The sequence below is a fragment of the Lissotriton helveticus genome, chromosome 3_1 (genome assembly GCF_964261635.1).
Source record: "Lissotriton helveticus chromosome 3_1, aLisHel1.1, whole genome shotgun sequence".
NCBI classification, from domain to species: domain Eukaryota; kingdom Metazoa; phylum Chordata; class Amphibia; order Caudata; family Salamandridae; genus Lissotriton; species Lissotriton helveticus.
In genome coordinates this window covers 1,589,975,378-1,589,999,704 of record NC_136061.1, presented here as the reverse complement: position 1 = coordinate 1,589,999,704, position 24,327 = coordinate 1,589,975,378, and positions in this window count along the sequence as shown.

Here is a 24,327-nt window from a genome sequence, read left to right as displayed (position 1 = left end):
CCGGAAGAAAGGCCCCTTCTCCCGGCCCTTCCAAAAACATTATTGCTGAATACTCTCTTAATATTCTTTTGTGCTTTATCAAGTGCAGTAAAGGTTGAGACGTACTTTCCCAAAGATCTTATAAGCTCTTCACCAAAGAGCAGGCCTTTTGGGTTCTAGGATGGCGCCTTCTCAGCCATATCCGTAAGTTTAGGGTCTACTTTAAAAAGGATGAGTCTATGTCTTTCGGCGTTAATGCTGGAATTGTCATTACCTAAAAGAATGAGGGCTCTTTGACTCCAACCCCTTATAAGGTCTGTATCAAGTTGGGTACCTTTAAGGTAACACTCCTCGGCGGAGTCAAGAATCCTGCTTAATGGACCAAGTACATCCAGTAGGCGGTCTTGGCATCCTTTAAAGGCTTTTTCAAGACCCTTTCTGGGGTCGCGCCCAAGTCTAAAGAAGTATTTAATTAATTCTGGATCCATGTTAGGGGCATAACATGCTTTTTCATCGATTGAGGGTCTAGAACACTCAGCCCTTAGAATATTTCTTGTCCCTCTTTTGAGGGGGAAACAAATCCACTTTTTAATAAATTTGGATACATGCTCCTGGGGAGACCATAGTGTAGAACGGGGATGCTTTAGATTAAGGGGGTAAAATATCTCCTCTCCCAAGGGGTTTAGGATAGAATCTTTAGATGTAGAGGGGGGTTCGTCCTCCTCATCAAAAATTCCAACATCTCCATCATCCAAGTCCAGAACGTATTCGTCTGGATCCATATTATCGTCATCATCGGAGCCCTCCTGGTAGTATTGAGCACTTTGAGATAGTGAGCCGCTACGGGCATCCAAGGTATTTGGGCCGCAAGGGGCACCCGAAGGAAGTGAGTCATAGAAGACATCTCTATTATTTGAGGTGTAAGGACCTCCCAAGAATTTTGTGGTGCTAGGACCACCGACAATATCAGAGGGGTGTGCAGTCATAATATCGAGTCTTTTATTTCGACTGGACAGAATATCGAGTAAAAAATATAGAATGGACATAATATCGACTAGACATAATATAGACAACAAAAATATCGACTAGAGAAAATTAATATCGAATAGAATGGACATAATATCGAATCAAAAATATAGAATGGACATAATATCGACTAGACATAATATAGACAACAAAAATATCGAATTTAAGGTAAGTTAATAATAATTTTTATTTTTTGTGTAATATAAGTCTGTAGCGGGTTGTGGGTTTATAGGGGAATAGGGTGGGAAGTAATTTAATTCTAATTAATTAAATATGTTAATTTATTTATTGATATTTATTTAGAATTAATTGTTAATTAATTATTAATTGGTAATTAATTAAAATATAATTGGTAATTAATTATAATTGATTAATTGATAAATATTTTAATTTTAGTAATCTATTTTCTGTAGCGGGTTGTGGGTTTATAGGGGAATAGGGTGGGAAGTAATTTAATTATAATTAATTAAATATGTTAATGTATGTATTTATATTTATTTAGAATTAATTGTTAATTAATTATTAATTGGTAATTAATTAAAATATAATTGGTAATTAATTATAATTGATTAATTGATAAATATTTTAATTTTAGTAATTTATTTTCTGTAGCGGGTTGTGGGTTTATAGGGGAATAGGGTGGGAAGTAATTTAATTATAATTAATTAAATATGTTAATTTATTTATTGATATTTATTTAGAATTAATTGTTAATTAATTATTAATTGGTAATTAATTAAAATATAATTGGTAATTAATTATAATTGATTAATTGATAAATATTTTAATTTTAGTAATTTATTTTCTGTAGCGGGTTGTGGGTTTATAGGGGAATAGGGTGGGAAGTAATTTAATTATAATTAATTAAATATGTTAATTTATTTATTCTTATTTATTTGGAATACATTGTTAATTAAATAATAATTGGTAATTAATAAAAATATGATTGGTAAATAATTTTAATTGATTAATTGATAAATATGTTAATTTCATTCATTTAATTTCTGTAGCGGGTTGTGGGTTTATAGGGGAATAGGGTGGGAAATAATTTAATTCTCATTAATTAAATATGTCATTTAAATTATTGGTATGTATTTTGAATTAATTGTTAATTAATTTTTAATAGGTAATTAATTAAAATATAATTGGTAGTTAAAAATAATTTATTAATTTTTAAATTGTAAATTAATTTATTGTTAATAGGTAATTAATTAGTATGAGTAGGCAATTTTTATAATTAAATAATTTTATTTTGTATTTATAAATAAATATTTAATATTTTTTATACACTTTTTAAATATTTTAATTATTTGTAATTGGTATTACTATTTATGTTATTTATATCTATTTGTGAAGTATTTACTTTCCCTACTATTGCACTCTCTGAAGTTGGAATAGTAATTTTAACCCCTACGATATCCAACACTTTCCCTACTCTTGCACCCACTGGAGTGGGTATGCAACGTTTACAACGCAACTTTTACTATGCACTACCATTACAACGAAACTTTTAAAACGCAAAAACTTTTACAACGCATACATTTACAAAGCATGTTTTTACAACGCAGATATCTTTACAACGCATACCATTACAATGTAAGTATTGGTAAGTATATAATTATTTTTAAAAGGTTATATGTTTGGGATTTTGGGTAAAGGGGTATTTTTAGGGTTCAGGGTCAGTTTTCAGTTTTTGGGTAAAGGGGTATTTTTAGGGTTCAGGGTCAGTTTTCAGTTTCTGGAGTAAAGGGGTATTTTTAGGGTTCAGGGTCAGTTTTCTGTTTTTGGGTAAAGGGGTATTTTTAGGGTTAAGGTTCAGTTTTCAGTTTTTGGGTAAAGGGGTATTTTTAGGGTTCAGGGTCAGTTTTCAGTTTTTGGGGTAAAGGGGTATTTTTAGGGATCAGGGTCAGTTTTCAGTTTTTGCGGTAAAGGGGTATTTTTAGGGTTCAGGGTCAGTTTTCAGTTTTTGGGGTAAAGGGGTATTTTTAGGGTTCAGGGTCAGTTTTCAGTTTTTGGGTAAAGGGGTATTTTTAGGGTTCAGGGTCAGTTTTCAGTTTTTGGGTAAAGGGGTATTTGTAGGGTTCAGGGTCAGTTTTCAGTTTTTTGGGGTAAAGGGGTATTTTTAGGGTTCAGGGTCAGTTTTCAGTTTTTGGGTAAAGGGGTATTTTTAGGGTTCAGGGTCAGTTTTCAGTTTTTGGGTAAAGGGGTATTTTTAGGGTTCAGGGTCAGTTTTCAGTTTTTGGGGTAAAGGGGTATTTTTAGGGATCAGGGTCAGTTTTCAGTTTTTGGGGTAAAGGGGTATTTTTAGGGTTCAGGGTCAGTTTTCAGTTTTTGGGGTAAAGGGGTAGTTTTAGGGTTCAGGGTCAGTTTTCAGTTTTTGGGTAAAGGGGTATTTTTAGGGTTCAGGGTCAGTTTTCAGTTTTTGGGGTAAAGGGGTATTTTTAGGGTTCAGGGTCAGTTTTCGGGTAAAGGGGTATTTTTAGGGTTCAGGGTCAGTTTTCAGTTTTTGGGTAAAGGGGTATTTTTAGGGTTCAGGGTCAGTTTTGGGTTTTTGGGGTACAGGGGTACTTTGTAAAAATAAAGTAAAATTACATTTAAATTAAATTTATTTAATAAAATTAAATAAAATTAAATTATATTATAATATTTTTTATTAATTTATATTAAAAAAATTATTATATACTTACCAATACTTACGTTGTAATGGTATGCGTTGTAAAGGTATATGCGTTGTAAAAGTTTTTGCGTTGTAAAAGTTTTGTTGTAATGGTAGGCGTTGTAAAAGTATGCGTTGTAACGTCATACATCCCTGGAGTGGGAATAGTAATTTTAACCCCTACGCTATCCAGCGCTTTCCCTACTGTTGCACCCACTGGGGTGGGAATAGTAAATTTTACCTCTACGCTAGCCAACACTTTTGCTAATGTTGAACTCACTATAGTTGTAACAATAAATTTTAACCATTTTCTATGCTACGCTAAAAATGTTATATATGTTTATTTAATAATATGTTTTTATATATATATATGTGTGTAATTTTTGGTGATATAATTTTTTTAATTATATAAATTATTTATTAAAATTACATTTTTTTATTAATTATTTCCAAGTTTATATTAAATATATTTAGTACTATATTAGTTTTAACTTAATTTTAAGACATTTAAAAAAATCGATATTTTGACAGTCTATATTTTTGTAAGTCGATATTTTGGAGTCGATATTTTGGTACTTACCTGTTTGAAGATAGGGAGTCGATATTTTGTCATTCGATATTTTTGACTCGATATTTGTGTATCTCGATATTTGTGACGTCGATATTATGTCAGTGATCCATCAGAGGTGCTAGGACCACCTGTGCTCACCTGCATTTCGGTAGAAATGTTGTTATTTTTCTTTGTACACTTTGCTCCCACTTTTTGGCCGACAAACATATCAGACACTTCTTTTTGGGAATGAAGAGGTCTTTTATAAGGGACAAGATGAGCAAAGGTCTCCCTTAAACAGGATTTCATTTCTTTTTGGATCATGGAAAATCCTCTTTATTAAAGGTAGGAATTGTAGCATTATTTCCTTCTGAGTTTGAGTCAGAAGCATTATCCATCTTGACTTATATAATAATACCCCCTTTTTTTTTTTGTTGATAACAAAATGCTATTTGGGCGTAGGAATAAAAGTATAGAAGTCTCTATAACCCCTGTTTCATAAGACCTGGTGCCCTTAAATTCTCTATTTTGTATTGAGAGGTCAAAGTCGCGACGCTCAGATGCCTCTAAACAGCTGAAAATCAACTGTCAGCCGATTGAGAAAAGTCCCTAGGCGAGACACTCACGAAGCGTGAGACCCGCCGAGGTACTTTCCTCTAAAGCGCGTCATGAAGACTGCCTTCGGCTTTCCGATGAAGAGAAGGCATTGCCGGAGGATAGCCAGTGAGGGGAAAGGCTCCGCGGTAATAAGGTGGTAAGCGGCTGGGCATGCAGCGCTTTGTTTCGGGTGATCGCCTCAGACTACAACAGGCGCATATCGGGCTTACTGCAGGCCCTTCCGCAGTGACCAGCAGGCGCTGTGTGGGTCAGAACGTGAACAAACATCGACGGGGAAAGACTATATACATTGCGGGACAACTCGAGTGTCACATGCGCTCTAAACTAAAGTGAATCTTTATGAACGATACGACGCAATCACGGGCACTTTGTTCTAAAGAAGTGACAGGATATCGTTTACATAGCTAAGCCTAAGCCAGAGAGGGTACAAAGGAGAGGGGGGAGGGAGGGGGGGACCTCCATAAATTGCAGGTCCGGGGAGGAGGGATGGTAGAAAGTGGAGTCAAGACCACGGAGACAACTAGAAACAGAAATAAGGCAACATGAAGTGAAAGTCAGATTGCCTCAAGTTAACCTCCCCAGAAATAAATAACCAAAACAAGGCTAAACAATAAAAAACCTTAAATAAGAGAGAATGAGAATGAGATACTTATCTGCTTGGAGCCGCATTTAAAAGAGGCTGATGGTTGCTATGTTTTGTCTATTACTTCATCTCAGTGTTCTTATTGGAACCTTTGTATTGTGATGCGACTGGCTTGGATCTGCAATTAAAAGTCATTGCATAATGTGAGCCTCCGTTCTTGTAATGAAATCCCTTGATTCTGGGAGTGAGCCAGAATTTTTTTGGACTTTCCCATTCTATTGGGGCTGCTGTCCAACATTTTTTTGATTTTCTTGCTTCTTTGGGAGTTAGAATGAATTCGGACATTTTGACTACTCTGTACTCACTTTCTACTTTGAGCCTTTACAGCATTTATTCTGTATTGCCTGAATTTAAGATTTCTGTAATAAAACCCTTTAACTCTTCCCTGCTGTTAAATAAAACTCAGTTATTGAGTGTTCCTATTTATTCATTTTTGATGCTCTTCCAAAGCTGATGTTGGGTGGGGTGTTCTTTAACACAAGATCAACCCGGAATCCTGGGATAAATTGTGGTGATCTGAAGATTTTGTGTTGTCATGAATATTGGGGAAGAGTACTAAATTTTGGTGTATAGGTGTTCCACTTCAACAGTATTCACATGCACGTATCTATAGATACATTTCTTTTTATTTTAGGATTTTTTATTAAAAGGTCCTGACAGCTGTCCTGTGAGCCTCTAACACAGATTATCACAGTACACATATTCAACTCCTAGGGTTTATTGAAGAAAACAAATATCACCAAAATCCTTGTCTACTATAGTAATCTATGAGATCCAAAATAAAAAAATACTTTAAGCAGATTACCTAGCCTAGTAGAAATCATCCTTTAAACACCTCCTTTCATCACCGTATGGTTCTCAAACGATCCTCACAATAAATAGGTCAGGCTACCACTTTTAGAGAAATTATTCATCATCAACAGATTGTACCTATAGTAGCTTGCATGCCTTTTTACTAATGAACCAATCATATATACAGCTTTTATCATTAATCATCAGGATAAGCAAGACAGGCCTACTTTATTATGAGCTTTTCTACAAGGTAACTATCAAATATGAAATCATAAAATTAGACATTTGTAAAAAAGTAGAGTTGGCAAAACAATATACAAGTCCCCAAGAAATCCTAAAAAGTATTCTAACAGTACAACTCCTCTATTTCTTCATTTTGTCATAGGATTAACCAATACCAAACAGCTTTTCTGTTATAGTGATAAAGTACAGTATCTACTCTAGCAATCCATGTAACACATTTCCTGCTTAATGGATTTTAAACAATGTGATAACAACCCACCCTAAAAAGGCCTATTGTGTATTACATATGCTTTTCGCAATTCTTAAGTCTAGCCCGCTGCTTTTGACTTAAGAAATATATCAGGCCTAACTGTTCCCAACTAAGGAATCAGTCCTAAGGCATTTATGACTGTAATGATAAAAGGTAGTTTGTGAATAGCAATGGTCTTACTCTTTTGACTGTATAATAATTATTAGTATTTATTACTTTTGAGTAAATATTCCCAATTTTCCTACCACTTTTCCAGCATCTCCCACATTTACTCTTAATGGGTACACATTATGAGGCTGACTACAATGGAGCTCTTAAAGCCTCTAACCTTTCGGTGGGTTTCAATTCCGACCAGCTGATTATTTTATCAGCCGGTTGGAAATGAAACCGGCTGGTCATTCTGGCTAGATTCCGATCGGCTCAAGGAGCCCATCGGCCAGTCAGAGCCGGCTCATAATCCCAAAGGATGGGCCTTTCTGGTTTTGAGATTACTATGCACAGTTTCTGGCATGGTTTCCATTCCGGCCTGTTTGACATGGAAACCATGTCGGAAAGCGTGTTTGGGGGCCCCCAGTAGGGCACCTTGTGTGCACGGCCTTTATTTTGGGGCTGAGTTCCCTGCACCTCATTGCAGCCACAGGGTGCAGTGATGAACAACAGCTCCCATTTCCCTATGGGAGCATGTAATACGGCCGGTTTACGGGCGTAATGCATGCTCCCATAGGACAATGTAGGAAAGGCTGGTGAAGCTTTAGGGGTGGGGGATAGGACCAATGCCAGGGTAGCCTGCCCAAACCCCATATGTCTATTCCTAAAATATATATTGGTGGTCACCATAGGGTCATTATAGTTAGGTCAGCAATTTGATAGGGAATGCTTTTTTTGTTTTGCTCATGCCTTTGGTACCGTTTGAGAAATCTTTCAAACAATTTAAAAATGGTGCTCTTTTTTGCCTACTTGGTGCATGGGATGCTTTGCGGTGATTTGTTAAGCTGGGGGACGGAGAAAAAAGGAGGGTTTCAAAAACAAACTCCCCATGCATTTTTCACAGGCTTCTTTAAACAGCACTACTGCAAAGAATGCTAAATGGAATTACACCAAATTCGGAAGGAAGGTTGATCTTGGTTCACAGATTGAGATTTTTGTCGGTTGGCACAAATCCAGTTTGTAATTTTTGAGAAAGTAAGGTTAAAAGCTATTTGTATATCTGGATGGTTGGGTACTCAAGAGTCCCCCGAGAAGCTTGTGGGTGTGCCAGCGCAAAAATAGAGCATTCTTATTGGCCCAAGGAGCTTCTGTTTTCCTTTGGACAAATCGTTCATGGGGAGTCAGACTACTGTGGGAGCGAGTGCTCTGATTGACTGCCAGCAACATGCAAAAAACATTGCTGGCAGTCATTACTGGAGTCAGGGACCTAGTGCCCTGTCCTTAAGTGTAAAAATAGACGTAATATAGGGGGGCACTGTAGGGATACCCTGCCCCTCCAAGCCCTGTGGTGGGGAACCCACAGGGACTCTCTCTGAAATAATAAATGGTGATCTGACATTTTTTTAATAAATATTTGGTGAAGGGGGTGTGAGTGGGGCAGTCATCTCCAACCCCATTTTGGGCCGCAAGGACTCCATCTTTTAGGGCTGAAATTGTATAAAAGGGTAGAGGGGTAACTGCCCTGAGCTTATGTAAAAAGTCAAAGGGATCCAATCCCCATGCATCGCTTCAGTTACTTCGAGGCCACCCCTGGATCTAGTATCTTTCCTCCCCGTACTAGCATGGGCTGGGAAACACATTTGGTCCCATCTGGCTCTCTTCCCTTGAAAGTAAAATATGGCACGGGAAATGTAATGAGTGCTATAATAAGTGAGGTCATAAGCAGTAAATGGTGGAGGCACAAGGTATAGTTAGCCCTGATAACTATGACTGGTGAATTAATAGAGTGTTTTAAGTTCAAAACGTTATGTTGGCAACTACATATTAACTGAACTACAACAGCCTACCACACACCACGCATGGTTTTTGGTTGTGTGCGGTGTGGAGTTGGCGCAGGGTATAGCTTGCTTCCAGACCCTATGTATAACTCCCTGCAGGCGTTCAAACCACAGCTGCTGGCCTTCTGTCATGATCCTCATGGGATAGTCTGAGGCCATGCCCTATGCCCAACCCACAGCATGCAGCCAAACACACCCTGTGCGCAATCTTTGGCTGTACACAGTGGGGCTAGCCACCAGCCATCACATTTGGCCAGGCACTGGCCATCCTTCCTGCATGCAGCCAACTACCCCCATAGGCTAGGGCAGTGTACGTTTGACCTTTGGGCTGTGGGAACCTCATTCCATGGTAGATTACTTTATGGCTAGGGTGGATGCGTGCCCTCCTCTCCTTGAGCCTTATTCAGCACTGAGGACTTCATGTGAAATTCTAAGGGGAGGGGTCATGTGGCCCCCCTGCCAGAGCCTTAATAGGCTGATGGAAACCCATCAATGCAGCCAAATTCAATATTAAAAGGTGCAGAGGTTTAGGCTATACCTGTCCTTGAGCCTTAGTAGGCCCCAGAGGCCCGTCCCCAAGTCCAAATTCCATACTAAAGGGGAAAGGGACATTCGTGGGCTGCAGGGACCCTATCTCTGGGGCACAATTCCAATACATAGGGGAAAGGGGGCATGTGGCATCCACAGGGCCAAATTCCATTAAAAAGGGAGTGTCATGGGTCCCTCTCCCCTGGCCTATTAAGGCCACGGGGACCCCACCCCCTAGGGCCACTCAAAATTATAGGTGGGCTCCCCAGTGCCCACCTGGATCACCCACCAAGCAGCAATTATATTATAGGGAGGGAGTGTGTGGGCCACTGCCTGAGTCTCATTAGGCTCTGGTGACCCGATCACCCAGGCCAAATTCCATTGAAAAAGAGAGGGGGGCAGAAGCTCCCCTGCCTGAGCCTCTTTAGGCTCTGAGACCGCATCTCCCTGTAGCCACAGGGAACGGGGTCCCCAGGGGCCCAAGACGGGTCAAAAATGGAGGTTGCATATATCTGTAAGTATCTCTCACTCTACTACATTCTATTTCAGGCATAAGTGCAGCTCCATGATCACAGCATTACAAGTGCATTCCACTATCTATGATGCACAAATCCAAAACAAGGGTTACATTCATAACTTTCTACCAGACCCAATAATTTAATTAAATTAACTTTATCCATTCTTTCCCTCACTTATCTTCAATCTACTGCATGGTTAATTGCAGCTACCTATATCAGGATAAGAGCACTTTTCCATGCTTTTCCAGATAAAAAACACTCCAATGCAAGAAAAATATTCATATAAAAACACTGTTCTCTTAAAAAGAACATTAAAAACATTATTTGGGAACTGCAATCGCACCAGTTTTTAAAAAGAGTCCAACATTGATATTACCAAAGTAAAAGAATTGTGCATGTTAACAAAACGTTCATAGACACAGACATTGCCTATTTAAAAAGCTCTTCTGTCATAGGCATAAATTCATCACACACCCAATTATTTTTCCTGAATTAATCTAACACAAAAATTGGTTGCATCCTTAATTGTTCACGTACTTTCAATCTAAAAAATAGTTTTAAAAAATCCGAATATCAAGCAGTTAAGGACAAATGCATAGAACATGTTTAATTATTTCTTAACTCACTGGGCAAATACAACATAATGACATAATTCGCTCCCTTGTTCCAGGAATCCTCAAAATCTGCTAGTGACATGTAGAGAAGACGAAACCTTAAAAATCTTTTTTTCAATGATGCATTTAAAGGTAGATTGAGATCATTTTTATGTAAATGGTTATAAGAACCTTGTACATAACAGCTAGTTTTTTAGTTCAATGCATCTCTCTTGAGGTGCTTCGAATTGCACCAGGTTTATTACTTGTTTTATTATCTTTTTATGGTTTAACCTATTCATGTAAGCAAGGCTGTTTAACGAGGGTAAATCATATTTCACAACATAATGGAAACCTGATAGTTTGAAAGGTAAACAGTCATAATATCGATTCCAAAATATAGAATGGACATAATATCGAAGTGAAAATATAGAATGGACAAAATATCGAATGGACACAATATAGTGGTTAAAAATATCGAATTGAAGGTAAGTAATATCGATTTTCAAAATATAGAAGTCAAAATATCGAAGTATACAATATAGGCATTAAATATATCGAATTTTTTATAATATACATTTTTTAAAGTGTTTTGTATGTTAGTATATGTGTGAAAAGTGTATATTCATTTTTGTAATGTATGTTTAATTTATTTTAAGTAATGAATTGTATGGGATTTAATTTTTGCGTAATTTAATTCTGTAGCGGGTTGTGGGTTCATAGGGGAATAGGGTGGGAATTAATTTAATTATATTAAATTAAATATTAATTTCTAGCAATTATTATAAATTTTTTATTAAATTTAGCTTTTTAGTTCTGTAGCGGGTTGTGGGTTTATAGGGGAATAGGGTGGGAAGTAATTTAATTGTAATTAATTAAATATTTTTATTTATTTATTAGTATTCATTTTTATTTGATTGTTAATTTTTAATTGGTAATTATTTTTATTAATTGGCAATTAATTTTTATTAATTGATTAATTGATAAATATGTTAATTTTCAAATTTTATTTTCTGTAGCGGGTTGTGGGTTTATAGGTGAATAGGGTGGGAAGTAATTTAATTGTACTTAAGTAAATATTTTTTTTATTTATTGGTATTGATTTTAAATTTATTGGTAATTAATTTTTAATTGGTAATTAATTTCTATTAAATGGCAATTAAGTTTTATTAATTGGTAATTATTTTGTATTAATTAAATATTTGATAATTATGATAATTGCATTAATGTATTTTCTGTAGTGGGATGTGGGTTTATAGGGGAATAGGGTGGGAAGTAATGTAATTGTAATTAATGACATAATAAAAATACTTTTTGTGTATTGATAATTAATTTACTGTTAATTATTAATTGGTATTATTTTTATTATTAATTAGTTTTTGTTATTGAAAAATAATTAGTTTAAAATAATTATGAATAGGTTATTAATTTTTAATAACTAATATGTATTTGTATTCCTAATTAATTATTACATAATATTAAATTGGTTATTAATTTCAATTAATGTTTTATTGGTATTGATATTTAATTTATTTTTAATAATATATTAAATCATTACTTTCCCTACTGTTAAACTCATTGGAGTGGGAATAGTAATTTTCACCCTCCCGCTATCCAACGCTTTCCCTACTGTTGCACTCTCTGGAGTGGGAATAGTATTTTTTACCCCTACGCTATCCAACGTTTTCCCTACTGTTGCACTCTCTTGAGTGGGAATAGTAATTTTTACCCATACGCTATCCAACGCTTTCCCTACTTTTGCACTCTCTGGAGTGGGAATAGTAATGTTTACCCCTACGCTATCCAACGCTTTCCCTACTGTTGCACTCTCTGGAGTGGGAATAGTATTTTTTACCCCTGTGCTATCCAACGCTTTCCCTACTGTTGCACTCACTGGAGTGGGAATAGTAATTTTTACCCTTCCAATATCCAACGTTTTCCCTACTGTTGCACTCTCTGGAGTGGGAATAGTAATTTTTACCCCTACGCTATCCAACGCTTTCCCTACTGTTGCACTCTCTGGAGTTGGAATAATAATTCTTACCCTCCCACTATCCAACGCTTTCCCTACTGTTGCACTCTCTGGAGTGGGAATAGTAATTTTTACCCTTCCAATATCCAACGCTTTCCCTACTGTTGCACTCTCTGGAGTGGGAATAGTAATTTTTACCCCTACGCTATCCAACGCTTTCCCTACTGTTGCACTCTCTGGAGTTGGAATAGTAATTCTTACACTCCCGCTATCCAACGCTTTCCCTACTGTTGCACACTCTGGAGTGGGAATAGTAATTGTTACCCTTATGCTATCCAACGCTTTCCCTACTGTTGCACTCACTGGAGTGGGAATAGTATTTTTTACCCCTACGCTATCCAATGCTTCCCCTACTGTTGCACTCTCTGGAGTGGGAATAGTAATTTTTACCCCTACGCTATCCAACACTTTCCCTACTGTTGCACTCTCTGGAGTGGGAATAGTATTTTTTACCCCTGCACTATCCAACGCTTTCCCTACAGTTGCACTCACTGGAGTGGGAATAGTATTTTTTACCCCTACGCTATCCAACGCTTTCCCTACTGTTGCACTCACTGTAGTGGTAATATTAAATTTTACCCTCCTGCTATCCTACGGTAAAATATTGTACATTTTTTATTAATAACGTAAATTAATTATATCTTAATTTTAAGGTTATTTGAGTATTTTTAAGTATGTTTTAGTTAATTATATTTATTATTTCATTCATTTTAAATTACTTTTAAGACATTTAAAAAAATCGATATTTTGACTGACTATATTTTTTACAGACTATATTTTGGATTCGATATTTTTGTACTTACCTGTTTGTAGATAGGAATTCGATATTTTTGCATTCTATATTTTGGCAACTATATTTTGGTAAGTCTATATTTTGTCATTCTATATTATGTCAGTGATCCAGTTTGAAAGAATGCAATTTGTCCTGCTAGTTATAAATAGATCAGTTGTCATCATGCCTTTTACTGTAATGCGCTTTAGATGACACAATATCACACATATTACTTCAAAGATTAATATTACTCTGTGGGTAAATAGCTGGAATCCCCAGTTCCAGACACAGTCTAAAATGTGGTGTATATTGTCTAAAGATAAATAACTTTCTGACACAATTACACATGATAGCATGTGGTTTCTTTATGCAACTGTAGTTCATTATTTCAACTACATCTCACATTTGTATGTGGATCATCACTTTTACAGATAGATTGACCATGTTTAATGTGATTTTGGTACTTGGAGGGGCCTTGAAAGCAAGGTTTGTGGAAATGTAAAAGTGAATGAAAATGGGAAATGTACTCACTCTGATGTCTTAAAAAGTGTTTCCCCTTATGACATGCTTCAGAGAGGTCAAAAATGATCCATTTGCAAATGTTGCATCTTTCAACTACATCTCACATTTGTAGGTGGATCATCACTTTTAGAGACAAAATGAGCATGTTTAAAGTGATTTTCATGCTTCCAGGGGCTCTAAATGGAAGAGTTGTAGAATGTGTTAAAGTGAATGGAAATAGCGAATGTGCTCACTCTGAGCCCTTAAAAGGTGTTTCTTCACCCCAGAAAGTGAATTAAAACACATTTAATTTTCAAGCGCAAACGCCTGACTTATGATGAAAGAGATACATCCCCCCTGACGATATGCTTCAGAAAGATCTAAAATGGTCCATTTTCAAATGTTGCATCTTTTAACTACATCTCACATTTGTAGGTGGATCATCACTTTTAGAGATACATTCAGCATGTTTAATGCAATTTTTTGTGCTTGGAGGCCTTAAACGCCTTAAACGCAAGATTTGTGGTATGGGTAAAAGTGAATTAAAATGGTCAATTTACTCACTCTGAGGTGTCAAAAAGTGTTTCTTTGCCCCAGGAAGTGAACTAAATAGCATTTAAGGTTCATGTGAAAATGCCCAATTTTTGATGAAAGAGATAATTCCCACATTTACCACATGCTTTAGAAAGATCTAAAATGGTCCATTTTGAAATGTTGCTTCTTTTAACAACATGTCACATTTGTATGTGGATCATCACTTTTGGAGATAAAATGAGCTTGTTTAAAGTGATTCTTGTGCTTTTGGGGCCTTAAACACAAGATTTGGGGAATGGTTAAAAGTGCATGAAAATCCCAGGAAGTGAAATAAATAACTTTTGGAGGCATTTAATGTTCAAGCGCAAATGCCCGATTTTTAATGATTGAGATAACACCCTCTTTACGACATGCTTCAGAAAGGTAAAAAAATGTCCTTTTTCAAATGTTACAGCTTTCAACTATATTTCACATTTGTATGTGGATCATCAATTTTAGAAAAAAAAGATGAGCATGTTTAAAGTGATTTTCTTGCTTCTGGGGTCACTAAATGCTAGATTTATGGAATGGGTAAAAGTAAATGAAAATGGCCAATTTTCTCACTCTGACTTCTTAAAGGTGTTTCTTCACCCCGGGAAATGAATTAGATAACATTTAGAGGCATTTAATGTTCAAGAAAAGACGCCTGCTTTTTGATCAAAGAGGTGACATCCTCCCTTACGACATGCTTCAGAAAGGTAAAAAAAAATCAATTTTCAAATGCTGCATCTTTCAACTACATCTCACATATATATTGAAATAATCACTTTTACAGATAGATTGAGCATGTTTAAAGTGATTTTTCTTGCTTCCAGGGCCCCTAAATGTAAGATTTATGGAATGGATAAATGTGACGTAAAATAGCAAATGTACTCACTCTGAGGCCTTAAAATGTGTTTCTTCACCTCTGGAAGTGAATTAAATAACATTTGGAAGCATCTAATGATCAAGCAAAAACACTCGATTTTTGCTGAAAGGGATAACACCCATCATTATGACATGTGTAAAAAATGTAACCCTGGACGTAGTTTGCGAAGTAGCGCTACGCGTAGCTATGCAAAGTGCACTTCGCACTACGCGAACTGCGTGGTGTGCTGTTCGTGATGACTGCACAGTGCCGGATGCTTGTCCACACTGTGCAATCATTGAAAACGGCATCTAGCACAGTGCGAGCTGTCTTTTACTGCCGCTCAAGTAGATTTTTACTCGAGCGGCAGCTTTCTCAACGCGGACTGGTAATTTCTCATCGCAAGCGATTGCGAGCATACGTGACCACTCGCAATGAGAAACCTGACCTCCCCGCATTGAGAAGCTCGCCGGGAGGTTTATTTTCCAGGCTCGCGATCTGTAACTTGATGTTGCTGATCTCAAAACAGAAAAAAGTCTCGCCGGGAAGTCATTTTGCTTGCTCGTGTTCACCAACTTGACGTTGAGGACCGCGAGCAAGCAAAAAATGACCGCTGCACTACGCTACGCATGTTTGAACTGTGCTACGTGCAATTCGCATAGTGCGAAGTAGCGCAAACTTCGCAAACTACGCAAGCGTAGCGTAGTGCTTTGCCCAGGCTTACAAAAATAGTACATTTTTTTATGTTGCATCTTTCAACTACATCTTACATATGTATTTAGATAATCACTTTTACAGATATATTGAGCAGTCTTAAAGCGATTGTTGTGCTTCTAGGGGCCCTAAACAAAAGATTTGTAGAATGGGTAAAAGTGAATGAAAAATAGCGAATCTACTCACTCTGAGCCCTTAAAAATTGTTTCTTCACCCTAGGAAGTGACTTAAATAACATTTGGCAGCATTTAATGTTCAAGCAAAAACGCCCGATTTTTGAAGAAAGAGATAACACTCCCCTTCCGACATGCTTCAGAAAGATAAAAAATGTTCCATTTTCAAACGTGGCATCTTTTAACTACGTCTCACATATGTAGTTGGATAATCACTTTTACAGCTAGATTGAGCATGTTTAAAGTGATTTTCTTGCTTCCAGGGGCACTAACGGCAAGAATTATGGAATGGGTAAAAGTGAAAGAAAAATGGTCAATTTACTCACTCTGAGCCCTTAAAAAGTGCTTCCTCACCCCGGGAAGTGATTTAAATAACATTTGGAGACATTTATTGTTCAAAGAGAAAATGCCCGATTTTTGATGAAGAGATAACACCTACCCTTACGACATGCTGAAGAAAGGTGAAAAATGATCTGTTTAAAAATGTTGCATCTTTCAACTGCATCTCACATTTGTATGTAGATCATCACTTTAAAAGATAAAATGAGCATGTTTAAAGGGATTTTCATTCTTCCAGAAGACCTAAATTGAAAATTTGTAGAGTGAGTAAAAGTGAATGAAAATAGCGAAATTACTCACTCTGAGCCCTTTAAAAGAGTTTTGTCACCCTGGAAGTAAATTAAATACAATCTAGAGGCATTTAATGTTCAAGCGAAAGCGCCCGTCTTTTGATGAAAGAGATAACATCCCCCCTTATGACATGCTTCAGAAAAATCAAAAATGTTCCATTTTCAAATGTTGAGTCTTTTAACTACATCCCCCATTTGTATTTGGATAATCACTTTTGCAGATAGATTGAGCATGTTTGAAGTGATTTTCTTGCTTCTAGGGGCCCTAAATGCAAGATTTATGGAATGTTTAAAAGTGAATGAAATTGGTCAATTTACTCACTCTGAGCCCTTAAAAAGTGTTTCTTTATCCCCTGAGAAGTGAATTAAATATTATTTGGACTCCTTTATTGTTCACATGAAAATTTCAGATTTTTGATGAAAGCGATAACACACTCTCTTAAGACATGCTTCAGAAAGAAACAAAATGGTCAGTTTTCAAATGTTGCATCTTTCAACTTCATCTCACATATATGTGGAACGTCCCTTTTAGAAATAAAATAAGCATGTTAAAGTGATTTTCATGCTTTCAGGGACCCTAACAAAAGATTGGTAGAGTGGGTAAACATGAATGAAAATAGCAAATTTACTCACTCTGAGCATTAAAAGTGTTTATTCACCCTGGTAAGTGAATTAATAACCATTTAGAGGCATTTAATGTTCAAGCGAAAATGCCGGTATTTTTTATGGAAGTGTGGTAAATAAATTAATACCCCATCAATCGGAATTTCTAGAATGCTATCAGAAGGCAAAGAAAGAGGAGTCCGTGGTGCAGAGTTAAGGCTTTATTCAATAACTCGAGTTAAGGGAGAGCTCCAGCACCAAGCGGGTACAGGAGTGGTCTAAAGTTTCATTCACACAGCAGAATATTTATACATATCCAATCAGTAGGCAAAAGAAAGAAAAAGGAAGTGACAAGCAGAAGCGACAAACAGTAATTTCAAACAAGATGTGTCAAGGTATGGGCATGTCCTATGTCTCGTGAGAGTGCATGTGATGTTGAAATGTGTTCTTGCTCATTTCAGTTGAAGGCCCTTCCTCATCCGGGGGGGAGGGGTTTATCTCTCAGCTTAGAGTCAAGAACAGGAACTATCTTTAAAAACAGGAACTATCTGCTGCTGATTCCCAGAATTGGCAGAACCACAGAAATGTGTGGCCAATGAACTAAGATGCCAGGTGCAGGAGGTCTTACAGTCAAGAACAGGAACTATCTTTAAAAACAGGAACTATCTGCTGCTGGTTCCCAGAATTGGCAGAACCACAGAGATGTGTGGTCAATGAGCTAAGATGCCAGGTGCAGGGTGTCTTACTCGTGGGTCTGAAGACAAAATGGATGTCACACACAAAATAGGTGCTTGTCTGAATGGCTACCAGGCAGAAACAGGGAAATGATGGGGCACAATTGTCAATTTTATTTCCTCATTCCCTCCTTGCCCCAGAGTGTATCTGTTTCTATATTTCAATTTTCATGAGATTGTCTATGCATTCCTGTAGCATAATTCTTTCCTTTTCTTTCTGCTGGATACGTGGTGGAATGCAGCTGGCAGCGCATAGTTTGCACAGGGCGGGGCCACATTGGATGCAAAGGCAGCATCCAGTTATTATCAGGAGTATTATGCCTGTTGCTGACAGCAATTTCCATCCCCAGGATGATACTATTTTCCAAAACCAGTCAGACCATGACCAAGTGCCAGGTTCTTGATGTAGACTGGTGGCTATCTTATGTAATTTTGTTATAGCCGTATATACAGACGGAGAGTTATCAGGAATGAAAACACAGCAGCTAGAGCCGATAATTTTACAGGCTCCGCCTCTGTCAGCCAGGATGATGTCAAGTATAAGGCGGTTTTGGAGAGCAACCAATCTTATGGCAGACTGTTCCTGAGTCTAGTTCCCAGGGGCAGACGCCGTCTGATTTACAACAGCCTCCAAGGTCCTAGTCAACCTGCGTATGAGTTTGCCGTTCTGCACAGGGCCGATAAAACAAAAAGAATCCTTTGTTGAAGTCTGTATATTGTTCCCATGTAGTTTCCGTTTGATCAACCCCGGAGGTGTCGATCGTTCTTTTATGTCTAACATGGGGCACTAGGAGGTCTCGGTGGTAAGTGGATGGGGCCACAAAGACAGGAGGTAGCAGAAATGCTATATAGCACGTTCCCCCCCAGTTCAAGGGCAGCCGCACATAGGCCGTTTGCCCGCAGACGAAATAAGTATGGCGAGATGCTGGAAAGGATGATTTTCCTTTGTCTTCAAAGCTCACAGTGGTATGGCAGTCACTGTGTCCTAATGGAACAGAGCCATTTTTCCTGACGCACAGGTGCCCTTTTACTGTTGAGACCGAGATGGAAGGGGGCCCAGCATTCCTTTTAGGTTTGGTATTTAATATCCTGTAGGTCATGGTCACGTTCCCCTACTTGTATTCTTCGCATTCTAGGACCGTACCTTTCGCCTGGGGAACTCCATCCTCATTCGGGTAGCAGACAGCATTAAGGATCTTATTTAAGTCCCCCCAAGGCCACCCATTCTTATTTCCATCAGGGCAGGAGGTGGGGGTAGTGTTTTCGGCTGTTATTAGGGCGAACCAGGCCTCACAAGTCCCATTATAAGACAACAGGAAGGGGTAGAGAGGCATCCCACCTTTCTTTTGATGAGGTGGGAGGCGGCCACATATCCAGCAATCTGTGCTATTGCTGGCTTGATGGGTATAGTGTAGCATCTGTATAAAGGAATTGTTATTGGGCTGGTCTATGGGCTTGCTCATGAGGGGGTAGGTCGTGATATGTGTGTTCCTGGGTGCCGTTAGGTGCATGGGAGTTATGTGGTGCTGGCGGGAAGACAATGTGAAGGACCCAACCGAGACATGTCATGATAGTTATCAAGAAAAACAGTATTATTAAACATATGATAGAGCCGCTATGCAACTTCTTGACATTCTTCTTTCGGCGCCTCACTTTCTCTTTCTCCCACATAGTCAGGGTGTCTGAGTCTGTCCCCATGCTCTGACCACTTCACCACTGGACCTGTGTCCGTGGACTTAATCAGCCAGATTCCGGGTGGCAGACCTCAACTTTGATTTATATTCCTGTTGTGGGGTCTGTTCTAAGAGCAACGAGGATTGTTCAGTCACAGTGTCACTAGGTTTGGCACTATCACTGGCAAGGGAGTCTATTTCTCCAAAGTACTTTTTACAATGACTGGCATTAAACCAGCCTTTTCTGCCTTCAATCTTCACCGCAGTTCGCTTAATTAGGAGTACCAACTTCGGCTCTTTCCACCTGGGCTGGAGGGGATTCGTCCTGTCGAAGTTACGGACCGAGACCCAGTCCCCGGGTCGGATGGTGTGCTCTTCAGGGTTGGTTTTGTCTGGGAAGGGTGCAGCCACCTGTGAACGACAAGAACGGAGTGCAGACATCAAGGAAGCCAGGTAATCTGTCAGAACAGCGCTATCAACATCAGTAATGGACTTGGGTCTGGGTATTCCCCATATGCTAGGGGGTCTACCAAACACAATTTCATAGGGGGCTAGTCCTGTCCTTGAATGCAGGATCATCCTGGCATAGAACAGTGCCACTGGAAGTGCTGTGACCCAATCCACCCATTTCTCTGCCACTACCTTCGCCAGTTTAGTCTTGAGGGTCTGATTGTATCTTTCTACCAGTCCTGCAGCCTGCGGGTGTCGGACACAGTGGAACTTCCAGGTATAGCCTAGGAGGAGTTAGACGTGTTTCATGAGCTCTGAAGAGAAGGGCTGCCCGTTATCTGAGAAGATGACGCGGGGCAGTCCATACCGGGGGAAGAATTCTCTGACCAGTTGTTTAGCTGTTGTGGCTGCTGTATAATCAGGGACTGGATAGGCTTCTACCCATCTGGTCAGGGCACATATGACCACCAGAACATATTTCAGTCCCATCCATTTGGATATAATCCAGCTGAAGAACTTCGAATGGGTGGTCTGGTGGATGGAATCCACCTTGCTCGACTGGGGTACCTTTCCCTGGATTGTGCTGGGAACATATCATACATGTCTTTGTTCATTGCTTTGCTGCTGCTCTAAGGTGCTTGTTGTACCATATATCTTTTATACTGTCCAACATGCCTTTTTCTCCCAAATGCGCTGGTCCATGTATAGTATTGATGATAACCTGGACCATCGCATCCGGTAGGTACCACACAGCTCTTTCTGGAATCATCCATCCCTGTTCTGTCTGTACCCCTCCATTGTCTTTCCATTCCTGTATCTCTGAGTCTGTGGCATGTTTTTGTACACTGTGTACGTCTTGGAAAGGATCTCGAACTGTGTGTGCTTTGTTGTTCTGTAGTGTTCGTAACTCTGTCTGGGCTGTCTTTTTGGCTGTGAGGTCTGCAAGCTCATTTCCTTTGGAGATGTCATCTGTCCCCTTTGTGTACGCTTTACATTTAATTATTGATATTCGTTTGGGCAGGTGTAGGGTGAGTGCAGCCTTGTTTCAGAAACCTCACCTGGATCGCTAATTAGATTTACAATTCTCGGGAGATGGTGGTATTAGACTATGGAGGCCCTTCCTATTTCTGCTCCAAACCTTCGGCCCGCACCTAGGCAGCATTCCTGCCTGCATTTTTAATTACAACAGATTCCAGTTCCTAGCCCATTCATCTAGTTGTAAATGTGAGATCAGCATTCCATCGAGTGTGTGTGACACTCCCTTCTCTTATTGCATTCTTAATAAATAATCTGTGAGAGGCATTTATTCTCCACACTGTCCCACTCGACTTCTTGTGGGTTAATATTCCTGTTAGGAAGTAATACAGTTTGCATGTTTTTCACTAGCAGTATTAACAAAGCATACGCCCCATGTTCTTTTGCGCACAACATGAAACCCAGTCACTGAAAACCAAGGCACTGGGACTCGTGGCACTCCCCTTTCCACTGGCCCCGCCCTCATGAGTACCTGCAATTCCGGGATTGGATTTAAAACCCACACGGTCAGCTACTTGGGGTCTCTTAAGGCATGCACTGTATTTGGCACATTCTAGAATGTTGGCGGTGGGTCATAGCTGTCATGAATATCGCTGTATCAACAATTATGGACTGTTCCCCAACACAACCTAACGGATGTTTCGCAGGTGGATGGAAAGTGAAAATGGCACAGAAATGACATGTAAATATTTCAAGTTACACATTGAGACATTTATTGACAAGTTTTAAAGTAAAAAATCGAGACATGCCCCAGAACAGACCCTAGTCAAGATGTTAAAAGGATCACCATGGTCACCCACATGTTGTGTTAATGACACGGTGTCATCTCTTTGCTGTTCAAATGACAATATGGAGACGTGTGCACCCTGCTAAAACAACAAGCTTCTCTAACACCCCCCCCAGCCTTGATGATTAACTTTTTAAACGGCAAGTTGTGGAGTCAAGCGCGTGCCTGTGAGAAAAGCGGCCATGTCGCGCTGGAATATTGTGAAAATACCTGGTCTGTCAGTTTTTGGGGTGTGGAGCTGGAAATGCAAACGTTGATATTATCCGAGTAGGGGCTGGGGCCATTTAGTTTGTCTGCAAATGTTGTGCTACTCCCTTCACGCCCGCCCTGTCTCGTCACAAAATATGAAAAAGTGTGTTAGGTTTTATTTTCCAACCCCAATGGCTTTACTGATGGCTTTCTCCCTCCTTTCCTCGTGTCTGAGAGGTTACACTCTTCTACAGTACACACAGCATTATCGTAATGGGCCACATTATGTTAACACGATTGGACCAGGGGTACATGTGCTTCAAGGTGTTCTATAGGGTCTGTGAGCAATCGGTACATGTACTGTAGTCCGAGTGGGGCGGGTAACCTGTTTGTGTCTCCACGCATGGCTCATTTACGCCTGTGACGCAGCGCTAAATGATGCGCCCCTTTGCTTGCGAAGTTTGGTGAGCTTAGCTGAAATGTGACTGCCAGATGTCTCACAGAGATTCAAAGGTCTACGGCCAAAGCTTGACGGGAGGGGCTGGAAAGGCGGGAGAGTGATACACTCATAGGACAGGGTCATGTTACCAGTGTCACACTGCACGCAGGGGTCCCAAATTGAAGTACCTGGCTGACCACAAAATGACAGCTTTACCTAGTTTTTCACTGTGTTCTGTCATAAGTAACTTCCACTTTTGGAGAAACTGTTTAAACGCAAGCATTTCAGATGTACGTTTAATTCATTTTTAAGTAGACGTTAGCATTACACAACTTGCAAGTCCCGCCCATTCATGACGAACATATTTTGGTCACTAGCTTTTAGCTCGACGCAATTCCCTTTCTCAGGTGGAAAAGCTCGTCTGTGGGCCCTTGAATTGCTGGAAACCAGAAATAAACATCTGCACGGCTAGCGTAGGTCCCATGCTTTTAAAATCAACTGGTGATTTTTAAAATAATTTTAATAACCATCACTGGAGAAGAGTGTGGGGGCAATGCACCACGAGCAGTGCTTCACTAAAATATGGCCCAGCTTCCTCATTAGAACTGGATGACTATAAGGAAAGGCTGCAATTGCAAAGCACGTTCTGTAGGAGGCAGTGTAAGTCACCCTAGAAATGTATTTCTGTAGCGCTTACTAACCCTGACGAGGCGTTGAACACCAACATGAGAACACGGGCACCTGCTGAGTGTGCCTGGGCGCCCAATTCATGCTTTCAGTATATCCAATGACTACACAATTAGGCCACAATCAGATGAATTGTATGCACATTAATCTCAGGCACAAAGGAACGACAACGCCATAGTTGAGCACAGACTTTACTTTTAACCGGTTTCAGCCTGCAAACAAGGTCGAAAAGGCACTTTGTACTACAACTCACACAGGAACGCACTTTGCACCCAGTGAGCACTAAACACAGTTTACTCGTAGAAATGTGTCGGTAACAAAACAAGGCGCGATATACGAAATATTACAGCTGTGGGACACGGTGCATATTCAGAGAGTTTAGGTCAACCAACTCTTTTAGACATAATTGAGAAATTCAAAGTTCAGCCTGGAACAGCACGTTTGGCCAGGCACAGGTGGTGCATATAGTCAGGGCGCTAGGCCCTAGCGCATCGAAAGCAGTGCTGCTTTGAGCATCAGCAGCATGAACGAGTCTGAAAGAGCCGTTCGGGCGCAGCAGACGCGGCGCTAGCATATTCTATCAAGGGGGACATTTTTTATTGTGTGCTGGTACATTTTATTGTGTGCTGGTACATTCTCAGCCCCCAGTCTGTTTGATTCAGCTCTTTGTGAGGCTTGCCGCGGGTGTCTGTACCTGATAACTCTAAGGTTCACCCTGGATTCATTTTTGTGTCTGGGGGCACTGAAGAAGATTTAGAAATACTGATCCCCTGATCTCATCTGACCTTCCTTGATTGTGAGTAGTACAAGTTTTTGAGGAAGTCTAAGCTCTTTATAACTCTGTCCACAAATCAAAATACATTACTGTTCCCAGGCCGTGTTTAACATACATAAAATAACCGGGGGTGTCCTTCGGAGGAATGGCCACTTCCTCCTCGAGCAGCCCCTTCTTAGTTTTTAGCTTGTTCATTTTTGAAAACCACGGCATGGTAGTAGGTCTTAATTGATACGTCTACATGAGACCTCTTGCAGCCATCGCACGCCAACACAACCTCAACATCATCTCCTACGCCGACGACACCCAGCTGATCCTCTCCCTCACCAGAGA